The sequence below is a fragment of the Panthera onca genome, chromosome B1 (assembly GCF_046562875.1).
Source record: "Panthera onca isolate mPanOnc1 chromosome B1, mPanOnc1 haplotype 2, whole genome shotgun sequence".
NCBI lineage: Eukaryota > Metazoa > Chordata > Mammalia > Carnivora > Felidae > Panthera > Panthera onca.
In genome coordinates this window covers 141,134,166-141,152,593 of record NC_138342.1, presented here as the reverse complement: position 1 = coordinate 141,152,593, position 18,428 = coordinate 141,134,166, and the positions used below count along the sequence as shown (strand labels likewise).

Below are 18,428 nucleotides of genomic sequence, written 5' to 3'. Positions count from 1 at the left end.
TACAGCATTTTTTTTCTCATCATGCTTCTTTGTCCACCTCCAAATGATCAAGCGGTGTCAGCACCTTCAGGCGTGCAAAGTTCTGTCCATGGTCCTGAAGACGGCCTTTCTGACCCAAGTCCACAGCCTAACCATGAATTCAGAAAGCACTCTTTCCTGCTGTTTCTGACCCAAGATCACAGCCTAACATGAACTCAGCAAAGCACTTTTTCCTGCTGTACACTTATGTGACTATAGGAACCTGAACTATACACTTAAGAAACTGCCATCAATTTTTTAGAGATGGTTCAAAAATTAAAACCTATTAGTCAATCCAAGTCTAATATCATGCCTCAGCCTTGCATGTACATCAGAACTCTTGAAAGAGAACCAATTTTAATAAGTACACAAGAGACTTATGTATAAACTGGAATAATAGTTTATTAATTTTCAGTTGCATAGTAGCTAAGTAAATGCTTACCAAGAGGATAAATCATCTCCTTTTAGTTGGAAAATACTAATAAGTAGCATTTAGTCTGTTCTAGGCATTGTTTGAAGCACTTCATATGTATAAAGACAGGCAATCATCACAACAACCTATAAAATAAATACCATTATTGCTCTTATTTTACAGATGAGGAACTTGAAGTACATGGTGGAAGCAGAATACTGCCCCAGAGACCAGTCAGGTCAGGAATATGGGCCAAAGTCCTCCCTTATTTATAATGTTTTGTGTGTGTCCTCACTAATAATAATTCCATTTGCTACTTTTTAAATAGAGGCAGTATTGCATAGTTATTAAGGAGGCTCAGAGTATAGACTACTTGGGCTCTAAATACTACCTGGGACATCAGTAGTTGCATGGCCTTTGCAAGTTGCTTTCCATTTCTGCACCTCAGTTTTCCAATCTATAAAATGGGCAAAATAATAATGCCTATCACATAAAGTTGTTACGAGGGTTAAATGAGTTAATGCATGTATTTAGAAAAATAGCTGACACATAATAGACCTCAATAAATATTAGCTATCATTATTGCATGTTTTCATGGAATTAACTGGGCTCTAACCAGATTTTTGATCAATTTTATCATGTTCATAAGAAATTTTGTGGCCAAAGGATATGGCTTAAATATTTAGTTTTCTTTCTTATGCATTGATCTTATGGTTTAAATATAGAGGTTTGGCTGTGTTTCCATCTTCTAAATTTGGTCTATGTAGCAGAGTAAATAAGAAATAATATAAATTACAAATGAGGACATCCAGAAAAACAGTGTTTTTCTTTTCCTTTTTCTTTAAAAATATTTTATTTTTAAGTAGTCTCTGTAACCAGTGTGGTTGTGACTCGAACTCACAACCTAGAGAACAAGAGTAGCGCACTCTATGGACTGAGCCAGCCAGGTGCCCCAACAGTTTTTTATTGTGCGGCTAATTTACAATATATGATATTGACAACAGAAAGGTAACTACTATAAGTATTCATATATGAACCAAGTCAATTAAAGTTAACTGAAGAATTTATGTTCCTTGATGTATATGGTTAGTTAATCATTATTAGGCAACTAAGACAAAAGAAATCAGAAAACAGTAGGCAGTTGCCACAATGACATGGTCAAATGAGACATACTATATAAATACCTTTCCAGGATTGAATCAGGAATATAATCAAAATAGGTATTTTTGGAAATGTTGCAGTGCAACAATTTCTAGGAGATAACGTTTCATTTTAATATTAAAAGTAAGGTTATTCATTTATAAAGCATTAATATGATTAAAAATTATTCTGTTTAATACCTAGATATCCTATTAAATTTTGGTATACGAACAAAGAAAAAAATGCAAGATTGAGGTTTATTTTTAGATTTATTTATTTATTTTGAGAGAGAGAGAGCACGTGTGCATGAGTGGGGGAGGGGCAGAGAGAGAGGGAGAGAGGGAATCCCAAGCAGACTCCCTCCTGAGGCTGAGCTCGATCCCATGATGGTGAGATCATGACTTGAGCTGAAATCAAGATTCAGACACTTACCCGACTGAGCTGCCCAGGCATCCCACAAAATTGAGTTTTATCCTTAAAAAAATTCAAAGTCAATGGGAGAGGTAAACAAATAAGCAAAGAATGACAATACAGTATGAAGAGGCATGGATCAAGGAGCATAGAAATAAAAATGAGAAAAGGCATGTGAAGGAGATTTCAAAGTGTGTAAGTTTTTGACTTTCTAGACTAGTACCCTGTTAGAAAGAACAGTTTAGTTTTTAAGGTGTAGGTTTTAAGTCTTTAAGTCTTTAAGTCAGGTTTTAAGTCTTAATTTTATACTTTATGGTTGTGTGAACTTGTGCAAACCCCTTAAGCTTCATCTCATCTATTGCAATGAGTACTAAATGAGATAACGCATGACAAGTAATTAACTCAAACTCTAGCCTATTGGTTTTCAATATAATGTTTCTATTATGAAAGATGACAAAGTATTTGCCATGAAGGGTTATTGAATGTGGTTGAGTGCCTTCCAGAAATAGGAAGATTACCTAAAGCAAAGATGCAGGGAGAGTACACACTTAAGTAAAGTGTAAGTGCATGTGGGGTGAGCAGCAGAAGAATAAACTAGAAAGTTAGGAAGAGTTTAGATTTTATTTTGAATGTGAGGATTCTTTAGTGTATATGATGGAATATCTGGTTGCCTGGGGAAACACATCATGACATAGTATGATGTTAACCAAAATTTATATGACCTAGTATTTAATCACAGTGGCATATTAAAAAAAGTAATATGTATGTAAGTGAATCTGATTATTCCACAGAAAATTCTTGGGTGTGTAAGGATTTATAGGTCATTTGCAGTAACTCTGGTTGGAAACTACTGCTAATAATGATGAAGAACAGTGAAGATTTTGCTCAGGGAATGACATTGTCAGGTTTGCATTTGAGAAAAGGGTTCTCTGTTCATGGTTGAAGGATGTGTTGTAAAAAGGTAAGAGAGAGGGTGAGGCTGTAGAAATGAAATCAATTAGAGTCCATTTCAATGGTTTGGAAAAGGGTTACATATCAGTCTGTGTCTTAATAGGAAACAAAGGGTTCAATCTACTAGGATTTATTAAAAGACATTTTAGTAAAGGAAATAATTATTGGTAGGTCAAGCAGAGTTAGGATTAGCAAGAGTGTGAAGCCATTACAACCCTTAATCCTTACTGGGTTTACTACTTTTAAGGTATCATGAGAGACTGGTTGAGGGCTGGAATCACGGGAGAAGCTATAATCATAAAGCTAAGTAGTATTCATCAGATCAACAATGAAGCAAAGAGGGAATGGGGGAAACATAAACTCAACTTCTTCCCTTCCCACTCTCCAAATCCTTCTGGTACCTCCAAACCAATCCCCACCAGAAGCTAAGTAGCAAGGAAAACCTCTTCAAGAAGTCAACTCTCTGGAAAACTGAGAAAAACAAAGAATAGATCTAGGGGGGCAGACAGAGACTAACCAGCACAAGATTAAAGTGTCTATATGAGAACAATGGCAATGAGCATGGAGAAGAGGGATTAACTGCAAGATATTTTTCTGAGGTAGGATCCATAAGACTTGGTGACTGTGACATATCCCATAGGATTCTACAAATACACTTGATAAATATTTGTTTTGAAAACATATAATGACAGAGTGGTATGATGTCAGTCATGTTTTAAAAGAACTGGCATTTAATTAATTAAAGTACAATAATTTGTTTGAAAATAGTTGTATTTGTATATGTGAGATATTGATTATTCCAGTGGGGTACAAATGAGAGGAAAGATATTGTAGTGATATTCAGATTTCTTACTTGGAAACCTAGATGAATAGCAGAATTATTTACCAAGAAAAAAAAAAAAAAGATTACAAGAGAAAGTAAGGGGAAAGTGGAGCTGGAGTTGGAGTGAAGAAAATTAAGTCAATGAGTTGTGTGAGGGTCCTTTTTTTTTAACCAATATTATTTAGTGATGTATTGGAACTTATAGCAAGCTCCAATAGTAATTAGTAAGATAAGAATAACTAAATAAAAACTATGGACAATGACAGTAAGATTTTTTTTTTTTTTTTACCATTAACAGGCATGTATCTGCCTAGGAAATTCAAGAAGCTCAAATGTAAAACCATTAGAATAAAAAAGAATAATAAAGTGGCTGGTTACAATATGAACATACAATGATCAATAGCCTTCCTAAACAGTATATACAATCAACTGGAAAATATAATGAAGTAAACAGTCCCATGGGTGAGGTTGAGTTTTAATGGTTGAAATCACTCATTTATTAGACTGCAGCTGGGTTAATCTAGTTTCCAAAGATTTCAAAGTTAATACAGCTTTAAAGTGGCAGTATTAGCAACTTATTTGGAGAAAGGTACAGCATACAGGTCTACAGTGGAACATAACAATTTCATAGCTAGTCATCATTTACTGTGGAAAAAATATCTCTGCAGTGAAAATTACCCTCCCACCTGTTCAGGACAACTGCAGAGAAAACTCTCCTGCCTAGATAAATGGCTTCAGGGTCTCAGGTTCCCTGGCAACAACTCCAGAGAGCTTATTAATGTGATATCAGGAAACTAAACTATGATTTTATAACATTGACAGTTCTGTTAGACTCAGCAGTGTGTTGACAAAATGGGATATTGGTAGGCTCAAACAATTTTTTCCACATCATTTTTTGAAGTTGTTTTATTAACCCCATGACCCTGGACCTTAAAAGCATTGGTTTCCTTTTTTGTTATTGTTATTGTTTTTGTTTTTAATGTTATAAATTACTCTTTAATGAACATCTTTGTAGAGAAATATTTTTTCCCCTAGAATTTCTAGTTACTTCTCTATGGAAAAAAAATCAAAACACAACCTCAAAGGCTGTAAGAATTCTTAAAGCATTCAGCATATATTATTAGTTATAAAATCTCTACTTAATATCAAAAAATTGTATCTCAATTTGTAAACTTAAATATTAGTTGAAATTTCACACTTTTTTTTGCCATTGGCAAAACTTTTTTTTTTGTGACTTCTTAATGTCTCTTTCTTCCTTATCTAATGAGGTCTTTTTGCTTTTTATTGATTTATATGTACTCTTTATATATTGAATATGCCAACAATATCTGCTGAAAACATTTTATCTAGGTTATTAAACTTTAAATTTTAATATGGTGCTTTTGATATTCAAGAAATTTTGTTGTAAACAACAACAGATATTGCAGGAGGCAGTCACAATCCCCCAGACTTCAAGCTGTATTACAAACCTGTAATCATCAAGACAGTATGGTACTGGCACAAAAACAGACACTTAGATCTGAGTGGAACAGAATAGAGAAACCAGAAATGGACCCACAAACGTATGGCCAACTAATCTTTGACAAAGCAGGAAAGAATTGCCAATGGAATAAAGACAGTCTCTTCAGCAAGTGGTGCTGGGAAGTCTGGACAGTGACATGCAGAAGAATGAACCTGGAGCACTTTCTTACATCACACACAAAAATAAACTCAAAATGGATAAAAAACCTAAATGTAAGACAGGAAGCCATCAAAATCCTCGAGGAGAAAGCAGGCAAAAACCTCTTTGATCTTGGCCTCAGCAACTTCTTTCTCAACACATCTCCAGAGGCAAGGGAAACAAAAGCAAAAATGAACTATTGGGACCTCATCAAAATAAAAAGCTTCTGCACAGTGAAGGACACCATCAGCAAGACTAGAAGGCAACCGACAGAATGGGAGAAGATATTTGCAAACGACATATCAGATAAAGGGTTAGTATCCAAAATCTATAAAGAACTTCTCAAACTCAACACCCAAAAAACAATCCAGTGAAGAAATGGGCAAAAGACATGAATAGACACTTCTCCAAAGAAGACATCTAGATGGCCAACCGACACATGAAAAAAATGCTCAACTTCACTCATCATCAGGGAAATACAAGTCAAAACCACAATGAGATACCACCCCACACCTGTCAGAATGGCTAACACTAACAACTTAGGCAACAACAGGCGAGGATGTGGAAAATAGAGGATCTCTTTTGCACTGCTGGTGGGAATGCAAGCTGGCGCAGCCACTCTGGAAAAAAGTATGGAGGTTCCTCAAAAAATTAAAAATAGAAGTACCCTACGACCCAGCAATTGCTCTACTAGGTATTTATCCAAAGGATGCAGGTGTGGTGTTTTGAAGGGACACATGCATGCCCATGTTTATAGCAGCACTATCAACAATAGCCAAAGTATGGAAAGAGCCCAAATGTCCATCAATGGATGAATGGATAAAGAAGATGTGGTATATATATACAATGGAGTATTACTCAGCAATCAAAGAGAATGAAATCTTGCCATTTGCAACTACGTGGGTGGAACTGGAGGGTATTATGCTAAGTGAAATTAGTCAGCCAGAGAATGACAAATATCATATGACTTCACTCATATGAGGACTTTAGGACACAGAACAGATGAGCACAAGGGAAGGGAAGTAAAAATAATATAAACACAGGGAGGGGGACAAAGCAGAAGAGACTCATAAATATGGAGAACAAACAGAGGGTTACTAGAGGGGTTGTGAGAGGGGGGATGGGCTAATTGGGTAAGGGGCATTAAGGAATGTACTCCTGAAATCATTGTGCACTCTATGCTAACTAACTTGGATGTAAATTTAACAAAAAAATTTTTTGTTGTTTAATAAAATATATTACTATTTCTATTTTTTATAAAGTTATTTATCTTGAGAGGGAGCACATAAACAGGGGAAGGGCAGAGAGAAAGAGAGAGAGAATGAGAGAGAGAAAATCCCAAGCAGGTTCTGCGCTAACAGTGTAGAGACCTCCATGGGGCATGATCGCCAAAACTGTGAGATCATGACCTGAGATGAAACCAAGAGTTGGACGCTTAACTGAGTGAGCCACTGAGGGGACCCATTTTTTATTTCTTTTCATTGCTTAGATCATAGAAATTCCTTTTCTACTGAGATAAATGTATATGTTCTTCTTAATTTTTTATTCTATAATGTTGAACACAAATCCTTCTAGACTTACTTTGGTTCATAAACCAAATAAAGCAAGTAATTTAACTTGTGCATCAGATTTTTCTCACATAAAATAGGAATAATGATTGTGCCTACCTTCAAAGGTTTTTGTGAGGTTTAATTAATTAATGTACTGTGCTTAAAGCAGAGACTGATACGTAGCAGATACTCAGTAAATGTTACCATTATTATTCATAACCATTTGTCCAAATTCTAAAATTTAGAAATCTGGTTATTGGAAACTTTTTCACAACTCATTTGGCGTAAAACATGACCAAACTTTTGTATGGCTTATTTTATCAAACTTGGTGTGAACCTTCATTTATTTCACTTCAGACAAAACGCTGTGTTTGACCATAGGGTACTGACCTAGGCCCCTGTGGGGATAGTGTACCAAATACATTATATACACTATATTTGGTTCTAAAGAGTTAGTGGATAAAAATTTTCTAGTACAGGGACACCTGGATGGCTCAGTTGGTTAAATGTCCAACTTTGGCTCAGGTCATAACCTCACAGTTTGTGAGTTTGAGCTTCGCATCAGGCTCTCTACTGTCAGTATAGAGCCCACTTTGGATCCCCTGTCGTCACCACCCTCTCAAAAAAAAATTTAAAAAGTTTTAGGGTGCTAGTAGTCCCTGAACCTGGATCTGGGTTCAGCTGCTAAATGCTGGGTACCATTTTAGGTATATCTGTATTCTGTTATTTTATTTAATCATCACATTCATTCATTCATTCATTCAACCAGTAGTTTCTAGGTTCTGTTCAGGATGTTTGGGATGTATCACTCATAAAACAGATTAATTTCTCCTTCCTTCTTTGAGACAGCATCTTATTTCTTTTTTTTTTTTTTTTAAATTTTTTTTTTTTTTTAACGTTTATTTATTTTTGAGACAGAGAGAGACAGAGCATGAACGGGGGAGGGTCACAGAGAGAGGGAGACACAGAATCGGAAACAGGCTCCAGGCTCTGAGCTGTCAGCACAGAGCCCGACGCGGGGCTCGAACCCACGGACCGTGAGATCATGACCTGAGCCGAAGTCGGACGCTTAACCGACCGAGCCACCCAGGCGCCCCAAGACAGCATCTTATTTCTTAGAGACCACATCATCACCCTTGTCACCATTAGTAAAATAACCTTTAGGGAGGAGTGGGAAATAACACTATATTAAAAGTACACTAGAATTGCACATGTATCTTGATTTAAAAATATTAAAATAAATTGAGGAAAAGTAACTTGGATTGTATTTTACAGGAGAAAGTGAGGTTCAGAGAGAGTAAGATATTTTGACATGAAGCTATAGTAAGAGATGAAACTGGAGTTAGCCCCCTTTGAAGGCCATCCTCTTTCCAGTGTTCCATTTTTATGTCTGTTGGAAAGATCCCCAACAGAACAGATTTTCCTTTTTCCCCTTCTCCTCTTCCTTCTCCCCCTTATTGTCCTTGCCAGTAAAATCTATTGCATGTTATTGAATGTGCATTATATCTGTTTAGGACACAGCTCAGGACACCCTGTTGAGATCTGTTACAAATATTACCCTACCTTTGTATCACACTTCTAACTCTATTTTCTCATAAAAGGCTCTCAAGTGAGAGGTATGTAAGACAGCTATCATTAACTTCCTTTTCCAAATGAGAAAGATAAGATGGCTAGGTTAAATGAATTGCTTAAGTGATTAGGTATATCATGAAGAGAGTTAGGTCCAGAAGCAAGTTTGTAGCATTCTGAGCTCTTTCCACGTAGCTCTCAGTGGACTTCAGGAATTAAAGTTGACTTGGAAAATCAGGAATGTCTATTAGGGTCTTTCCTTAGCAAATATATTTTTCAGTGTTGTCTCCTACAATAGTTAAAAAGATACAGCCTTGGGAAAGTAGTCTGCTGTAAGGATTAAGAGCTACGACTCAAAAAATCTGAAAACTATCTCCCTGTTGTGAATATTTCATTCTGTGTTGTCCTTAATTCCATGCCTATAAATGGGGTCAACTAAGATAATGGAATTAATTTGGATGTCTATGAATATATGAAACAAGATCTGGGTGGAGATATTGAAGGCAGATCACTCATGGTACTATCACAGCTGAATACAATGAACATCTGATTAAGAAAAATTCCAACTTAATACAATGAGGAACTGATATAGACTTAGGTAAATCAGCATCTCTACTTTGCAAATACTTTTATTTTATTATATACATACATGTTTTTTTTCATAGCCTGCTATTGCTATATATAGAATTTCTTTTTTCCTTTTCAGAAGCACTGTGGCTCAAAAGAACTTTTTCCCATCCCTTCCTCTACCTTTAAACAAAAGCTGTTCCTCTATGACCACTTCTAGGTCATGTTAGTGCCAATGACCAGCACTATAGACAGAGCAACTGGAAAATGAGCATAAGATTATGGGATGGGCCACCTGTCCTGTAAAATAAGGATGTTTAATGACAGAAGAATGCACTGAAGCCAAAGTCAAAATTACATCAATATTTAGATTATGTCTGCTAACACATCTTATGAATATAAAGATTATTATTTGTTTACATTATTTCACTTATGAGAAATTAATACAAAAGCTAGTTTAGCAGTATATCTCAAAAGAATGATAATTGGTTATACGTATCTTTTAACCTTTCCACAAATCCATTCAAGTAACCCTTGTTAGCAGAGTTGCTGAACATCAGCCAATTATCAAAAAGGTAAGATACAAAAAGGATTTTGAAGAAATCTATACTAAACCTTTCTATTTAAAGAAGCTTGGTTATACGTTTGTGTCCAAGAAATATTACTTTCTGTGATAAAAAAAAACACATATGGTGCCTTTGAGATATAATATGTAAAATGATCTATTTTCCTTGTTAATATTCACAGTAGGAAAGAAAGCCTTCATTTGGATGGGAGATGTACCTTCCCAGACCCACAAATGGATTAACTGTACAGAGAAGAGAGTTGCTGAGGTAGTCTTTGTTTTTACTTAATAGCTTATGGTTATTCTTTTTATTTCATTTTACAGTGATCTGTCTCCAAGTACAAAATTCATTGCACCTTGCTTTATGTCTAAAACTGTTTTAAGGATAGACTGGAAACTAAAACTTATTTGGTATTCTGAAATGCTTTTTCTCTGTAAATAACTTTGGAAGCATTCATTAACAGGGATAATGAAAATAAAATTCATGTTGAATTTTGTAACTAATCACAAAGCCCACAAAAGCATATTGTCCATCTCAGCAATCAATCAATCTATAAAATAAATGAAATCATAATGTTTCCATTTTTTCAAAGGAAAAATTATCTAAAAGTTGCTGGTGTGCTATTAGGCAGGCAGGCTATATATATTTAGGCTAACAGAATAAAATCTTAAATTTGACTTGTTACTAGTTTAGTTGCCTGGACAATTTTTGAAATCTCTCTAGATATCTGTTTATTCATCTTCAAGAGAGATTAATAACGTTCATGTCATGTGGGTAATTTTAAAGATCAAATGGACTAGTGCATATAAGCACTTGGCACAGTATCTGGCACATAATAAGGGCTTAATGATATTATTTTTGCTTATTATTTATTATTTATCAACAGTTAACAAATTCAAACCCAGGAGAACTTGTTGTTAGCAAGCAGTGAGCTATTAATGAGTTTATTAATTCAGATAAAACCAGAGTATAAAAGTTTTATAGTTCATGAAATCCACAAGGGAAAATATTAAAATGTGTCAATTTTCCCGCTGGAAACATTCATTGTTTTGGTGAAGAGAGTCATGTATCAGTATGAAGACTGTGCTGCAGATCCTCAATAATTGAGGCAGAGTTAATATTTCCACTCTGAATCTTCAATTCTAAGGTTTAATATATTCACCATTTAAATAAGATTAGAATGTTAGGTATGTAAGGTATGAATTCAGATGTAATTTTTTTTTCTAAGAAGAATTATAATCCTTTTTTTTCAATGTAACAATTAAATGTTTTGTTGTTGTTATTTATAGCCATCCATTTGGATAAAAATATCTTAAAATATTCAAACAGCATGATTTAAAAATTACAAATAAGGAAAAAAGAATGCATTAGAAGTGGGAAATGTCTGTGACACAGGCCAGCACCTTGGTAGATTAATACACACTTGGAAAGAAAGAAGATCTTGTAGAATGTAGTAAATTGACTTTGCTAAAATCGAGGGCCACAGTGAAGGTCCCAGCACAGTATTTTTAATATTCAAAAATAATAAAACTGACTACTTTTCCTTAGGACCTGTCAAGTTAAATTATGAGGGGGCAATAATTAAGCAAGAACATTTATCTGGGATCAAAGAATTGCAGTTCAGGGTATACAGATTTGGGTAGCTACCCAAACAGTTTCCCACTAGGGAGCAAAAGAGATTGCTTATATATGTAGTTTACAAAGAGTTTTTGATTAGTGTTGATGGCAGAAAAAAAAAAACAAACTGTGACTGAAAGTAACTGGTTGCTAAGCAGTCTCTAAGTGTAGCAAGTTGCAGGTGTTTGGGCAGATTTCTTGGAACATTTGTGGTTTGGCCCGGTTCAAAAGTTCAGGGTTCCACCCATGAAGATGTGTAAGGCCCATCTCCTGAATGGCCTCTCGGCTCCATTTTAAAGCCCCTTGATGTAAGTGACCTATTTTATTTCACCTGTCACAGACCAAATAAATTATCACATACGAATGCATTTCATTTTTCTTAAAGGAAGAGATAGAGGTTTTGCTTTTAGCCCTTTATAAAAGTGATAAAAAAAATGAGAGATACTTTTTCTGATCCTTTTGACTATTTGTCTAAGTGTCCCAGATCTGCTACCTCCCGATGCCTTTCTTGTCACCACACTTGTGTGTTAGTCCAGAGAATGCTGAAGAACAGCAAGATAAACAAAGGCAATGAAGACAGATGGGAGTATCAGAGAAGCAATCTAGGAAGGAAGGTTTACAACTTGACCTTCTGAAATACTTAGAACAGCATCATTAGCAGTTCTAATTACTTTTTTTCCCCCAGCAATTAGATTGTTTGTCTATTCTCAAAGACGGTCATTGCTTACATTGCCAAATCCTTACCTTTTTTTCCATCTATTTTCTTTCCTATTTTCCCTGATTATTAGAAATATTCATTATTTTGATCCTTAAAAATACTCATTTCTAGAAGTTGTCCATACATTTTACATGTTCTTTTATACTTTGATTTGGAGGAAATGATAAGTGGCTATCCTTAAAAGCTTTTTCAAGGGGTGTCTGGGTAGCTCGGTCGGCTAAGAATCAGACTCTTGATTTAGACTCAGGTCATGTTTGCATGGTTCATGGGATTGTGCACTGGGTGGGGCTCTGTGCTGATAGCACGGAGCCTGGTTGGGATTCTCTCCCTCCCTCTCTCTCAAAAATAAATAAACATTCAAAATAAAGGTTTTTTTCAACTCTTAAAAAACTAAGAACATCAACAAGGATGCTAAATACATATTTATAATAGATATTTATAATATACAATATATAAGTGATACTTAAAATAATTTGAAGATAAATAAATGCAAGTTAACACTTTTAGATTTCGTACGCTATTTTCAAACTATGCCTCATGGCCTTTTTGACATTTTATTTTTAAAAATAATTTCCGATCCTCTTTTTTCACACTTTGTTATCTTTTCCTAAGAAAAGTCCCAGTGAATTTCAAATGGATTTACAAGCCTATTTAATACAGTAACTAGCCTTCAACTTGTTATTATACTGAGTCTTTCTCTTTGTATTTACAAAGATTCAGGAGTTCCTAATTGTACTAAGTGTATCTAGTCTTTACACTTAAAAAAAAAGTTTATTTGTTTATTTTGAGACAGAGAGTGAGAAAGAGAGAGAGAGAACAAGCAGGGGAGGGGCAGAGAGAGAGGGAGACAGAGAATCCCAAGCAGGCTCCACACTGTCAGCGCAGAGCCCAGTGGCGGAGGGTGGGAGCAAACCGAGGAGCCCTGAGATGGTGACTTGAGTGAGGTTAACCGACTGAGCCACCCAGGTGTTTCTAGTCTTTTTACTTCTAAAGGGTGATGGTGGATGAAGCCACTGGCAGAGTCTGTGTGTTGCTGAGGAGACACTCTCAGTTAATCCAGCCTAATCAGCACTGATTGTTAATGCTTCCCCAAGCAACGTTAGTTTCGTCCAGGGGTGATAGTGGCAGGTAATTCTGGGGACTTCAAGAGACTCCTTGATGAGTGCAGACAGTTGTTGGGATCTGTTCTTGGAACAGCAACAATTTTTAACAGGAGACAACCCTGGATTGGTGGGGAACTGGGTCTCATATCTGGGGTGTGTGTGTGTGTTTCCATTAACAGTACTGAGGAGCCTGTTTGTTCCTCCAAGAAAACATCTATTGATATTTTAAAGAATATCAAGTAAAAATAAAGTTGGCATCACATCTTTTATGGCTTTTAATGAACCTCTCGTGATTTAAATGTTTTCATCAGCGATGGCAATCCTTTGGGTGAGGCCACGAAGAAGTCACCGCGAGAGTGTCCAATAGTATTTGGTGAGGAGGAAGTGAGGGAAAACTAAGGCCTCGGGTGATTTTCTGTTATTGGCTTCTCAAGGCAGTGATGGTCTTTTCCTTGTTAGTTTCACAGGTCGCCGTGACCCCCCTCATTTCCGGATATTTTGTTTCAGATTCTCTCGCCCATAAGCAGTATGAGTCTTTCTTCATCCTCTTAGCTGCCAGTCACTGAGGTTGCCAGGGGCCAGACACCCTAAACTCTGAGGCTGCAGTTCTGGAGTCCAAGGGGTTCTAGGCCTTCTCCTGGCTGTACCATAGGAGTCCAGCGCCGTGCTGGGGCGCTACAGCGGCCAAGAAGCCAAAAAAAACTTTCTCCTTACCCTTGTTATTCGCCGTCAGTCTAAACACTGAGTTAGGAATCTTTGCAGCAGAGCCCGCACTTTTCGTCCTGGGCTTCATCCCCACCACGCCCACCCCGCTCTTCCACACCCTCGGAGCCACCTTTCTGCAGACCCCTCCTCATCCGGGCCTGAACTCCAGTTATACTGGCCAGGCCGGTTGTGGGTACGCCTAAAGGCTCTGCCGCCGCCTCCGCCCGCGCTGCGTTCCCCGCGTGAGCGCTGGATTATTCTAGTCTTTGAGCATGGCAGATTTCCACCGGATGACATCATGGGAGCCGAGTGAGTGCCGGCTCCGAGAGGGGGACGGAGAAGGGGAGGGGGAGGAGAGGAGGGGAGAGGGCTGGGAAGCGAAGCCAGAGCCGGGTGTACGTCCGCAAGCTGGGGAGGAGCGCTCCGCCCGCTACTGACAAAGGATGGGAGGATGCCTGCGCCGCGGGATGCTTCTTGCGCTCCGCCGCGCGGCCGCCTGAGCGACTTCGCCCTCCGCCGGTGAGTGATTGCCAAGATCGTTCAATCCGCCTCGCTGCGAGCCCGTACCCTCCTAGGCTCCCCGTCCCGGGCGTCTGTGTCCCTGACCCCGAGCGGGGCTTGGCACAGCACCAGGCTGGGAGCATTGGCAGCAGGTGCCTTTGCCCGGTGGGTCCGCAAAGCAGCCGAGGCTCCTGGCTGGGGTGCGTGGTGGGTGCTGGGACCCAACTCCCAGGCGGCGGGCTCGCCTGCGGGCGCCGCTCGGGTGAGTGGAGACTGTGCCAGCCGGCTGCCCGGGGGTAGTAGTTACCTCCGCTGGTCCGCCAGCGCCCGCCCTGCGCGCTAGCCTTTTCTGGTGGCTCCCCAGTGCGCGGCGCGCTGTTTACACCAGCTTCGTACTAGTCAGTGAACCGCACCCCTCGGAAAGCGCGGAATCGATGACGGCCACTTTACAGGCTCACGAGCTTCCAGTGTGGGCTTGAGGGGGGCGGGCACCAATCACCCCAGGGCGGGCGCACGTCCACGACCACCGAGGGCAGCCTTTGTCTTGGGTGTAGCGCTAATGCACTCAAATCTGAGTCAGGCTCTCCGCAACTGTCGAGTCGGATCCGGGTCCCCGGCACCCACCCGCCTGGGCGAGGGATGCCATTGTGTTCCTGCGGCAGGCGGGACTGAGAGCTGGGACTTGAGACACCAGAAGTGTCCTGCGCCCACGGTAAGTGTCGCAGTTAGACAGGTGCAGGGCGAGCTTCTTAAGCTCCTGGAAGTGAAGTGACTAATTGAGGCCGAATGACGCCCAAGTTCTGTCCCCTAGTGGTGTGAGTCAAAGAGCAAACTTAGGGAGACGCACTCTAGCTTGCTTGCTTTCTTTCTTTCTTTTTTTTTTTTCCTGGTTTCTGACGCGCTTATTGTGAGGATTATTCGCGGCAGGTGGATGGAATTGGAAGCAGGTTCAGGATACAGTTAGGGAGATCCACGCCTTCCTGGCAATCCCTTTTGTTGTTCAGTAATTTCGGAAGAGGTTTTCTTGCTAAATGTGTTCGAGATTTGTCCTGTTACAGAGTTTTGAGGGCTTAAAGGGAAAAGATTCGGAACCTGCTCAGGTGTCTTAGAGTTGTACTGCGTGTTAAGTGCTAGAAAGCCAAGCTAGCAATACCCACGCCTCCTCGCTACCTGCAGGTTTGACACACGTTTTATCGATGAATTCCTTCTGTTTGGGAAGAGTCCAATTTTCAGATCACAGAGAAGTGGCGGTACCTATTGGAATATTTGATTTTGATATCACTTTATTTCCAGAAGTAACACATTGTTAAAAAGGTGGAAGGAATGAAAGTTTGTTACTTTGGGGTTCGGTTACTTTCTTTTGGAGTTTCATTCATGGCAATCTAAAATATTTAAAATTTTAAGAGCTGTTTTATTTTCATGGATTTAGTGTATAATGATCCCCGAATATCAAGGAGATTCTTGTATGCAAGTTTGATATTCCAGTATCTAACATAATGGTAGGGTGTAAGAAAGTAACAACCTCAGTTATAATTCAAAGAGTAATTTCATTTTCCTTTTCTTAAAAAGGGTTACTGGTTTTCCTTTAGACTGTTTCTTTTTCTGTAAAGATAGATGATCCAAGTGAAGCTTTTTAAAAACAGAAGTATAAAAGTGTAAAAGACCAGTGGTTGCCCTTCTGATAAAGTTTGAAGTCTTTTTAGAACAGACATGATAGAAAATTATTTGAATTAAAACACGTGGTGGAAGTGAAAAAGGAGCTAACTGGGTGAAATGATGGAAGGAGATTTTACTAAATATAAATGGTGAGACTAAGAATTTCACATCAGTTTTGCTTTTGGAAAAGTGCACTGTGTGGCTTTTCCAGTCTTCTCTTGGGAAGTGCATAATTAAATCTTTGATTATGTGGTGTTATGTTGAGAGACCAATGATACGAGCTTACCTGTACCCAGGACTTTGGGGTTAGTGGCAACTTTTTCTCCTGTGATTCAGAAATAATTTTTATTTCATTATTTGTTTCCTGACTTATAAAGGGCTCCACCTGTTTCATTAAAAGTTTCTTTCTTTTTAACTTTATTGTACTCGTCTCTTTATAGTAAACGTTAAGGAGCTTTACATGAAGGTTCTTAGAGAGCCCGTTGCTCATGTTGGCTGCTTTTCTTACATATTATAGTGACAACATCTCTTTTTGAAACTAGCCCTGTGAGCATACAGGCTGATGATGTGCTTACGTGATGGGGTACACCCAACATAAAAAATATATGTATGTATAAAATATATATAGTCCCAGTCAGACAGTCAGCAAGTAATAATCATAAGCAGGAGGTATATGGTATTTGGCTAGTGTTTTTTTGGCAAATGATATTTCCTTTAACAATAGAATGTGTTACTTCCTTTGAGGTAAGTAAAATTCCACATTAAAGATAGGTTATGTTTTATGTTTGAAATCTTTTGTTTTAAAAATATTTATCCAAGAAGGTACAAAAAATGATCTTCACTACGCATACACTAGAGTATGTGAGGAAAGTTCTCAGAAAGTATGAGCATCTTATAAACATGTATACGTATATATGTGATTTCGTATATTTGATAGGCAGTACAGTATTATTTTAAAAACATGAAGTAAAAGAATGTCCCTGAATTAGAGAATATTATCACGATGTTCTTTAATGTATTCACAAATATTTTGGCTATTTTGTTATGCAAGGATGCTTAACAGGAAAAGATGAGAGGAAGTTGCATTATCAGACAAAAGCAAAACTATAGTCTATTGCCTGCAGTAGGCAATAGTGATGTTTTCAAGATTGTAGAAAAGAGCATGATGTCAGAATACTGGAGGATTTCTAAGAAAAAAAATTATGTAGGAGGAATAAGTTTATATTATTTGGTGGCCTCTTGTTTTCCCTGTTCCAGCTGTTGGATTTGAACAGATACTGTAGAATCTCTGTAATACAGTGAAACTCTCTGCCTTCCTTGAGGCAACGTTATATCTTGAACTCCATCAGAGATTGTCTTATGAGCTTTTCTATGGTGTTTTTCAAATACTAGTTAAAGGATGTTTTATGCATTACAAGACGTTGTGGTGTTAACTCTTGCATAGGTCTTTGATAAAGAAATTGTTCAGTAAAACGTTTTTGGCTGAAAAGTTTTGGTGTCTCTGCTTCTTCTGGAAATCGAAAGTTAAGAGTGAAAGTCAACAGTTATGAAACAGTAGAAAATATTCAGGAGTGTCATAATATCTTATTCACTGGGTTAAAATAACATAGGTAATGGAGTTTTTAAAAACAAAATTAAAGAACATTTGAGACAAAATCTCCAGAAGCCCAAATCATCCCCTTGTTTGTTATGTATTACGCCACTTAATGGACCTCTATAATACTATTATTTTATTTTTAGTTTTTTAGAAGATTTTATTTTTAAGTAATCTCCGCACCCAATGTGGGACTAGAATTTACAGCCCTGAGATCAAGAGTTGGGTGCTCTACGGACTGATCCAGCCAGGTGCCCCTATATTTATTTTCTACTTCCCAGTGTCAGAGTGATAAAAGCTGGGTAGGAAGGAAATGCATGTTCTAGTTTTGACTTTGTCATGTAATTGAGGACAGGCTTCTGAATCTCTTGAGCATTAGTTTCACTTTCCATAAAATAAAGATGATAACATCTGCCCTGCATTTCTCACAGGGTCTGGTCCACACAGTAAATGAGCTGATGTGCAAAAGTGATTTCCAAAAAACAGGAAGAACTGTGCAACAAATACTACCTCATTACTTAACTTTGTAACTTCTAGATATTTTCAGTTAAAGAAGTAAACTTATATAGAGGCTCCTGGTTGGCTCAGTCAGTTGAGTGTCTGACTTCAGCTCAGGTCATGATCTCCTGGTTTGTGAATTTGAGCCCCATGTAGGGCTCTGTGCTGAAAGCTCAGAGCCTGGAGCCTGCTTCAGATTCTGTGTCTCCCTGTCTCTGCCCCTCCCTCCCTCCCCCCCTCTCTCTTTCTGTCTGTCTGTCTCTCGTGCGCACACTCTCTCTCTCAAAAATAAATAAACATAAAAAAATTAAAAAAAAAAGAAGTAAACTTATATAGAGGTGAATCTATATAGTTTGTGATTTCTATTTT

General features: G+C 38.0%; 1 protein-coding gene and 1 long non-coding RNA gene across 5 annotated transcripts in view; both read left to right on the top strand.

Moving 5' to 3' along the window:
- Positions 1-613: 613 nt before the first annotated feature.
- Positions 614-9,934, top strand: LOC132691951 (uncharacterized). The gene is made up of 2 exons (XR_009616103.2): positions 614-668; positions 9,849-9,934. It is a non-coding gene; the product is annotated as an uncharacterized LOC132691951 (long non-coding RNA).
- Positions 9,935-14,181: 4,247 nt separating this feature from the next.
- Positions 14,182-18,428, top strand: part of MARCHF1 (membrane associated ring-CH-type finger 1) — an 891,585-nt gene continuing 887,338 nt past the window's right edge. The window contains exon 1 of one of the 4 annotated variants that reach the window (XM_060653840.3): positions 14,182-14,329. The gene's annotated coding sequence lies outside the window, so the exon portion shown is untranslated. Of the gene's footprint in view, positions 14,330-14,378; positions 15,024-18,428 lie in introns of those variants that run through there. The other 3 variants (XM_060653837.3, XM_060653841.3, XM_060653839.3) reach the window with 3 other exon arrangements.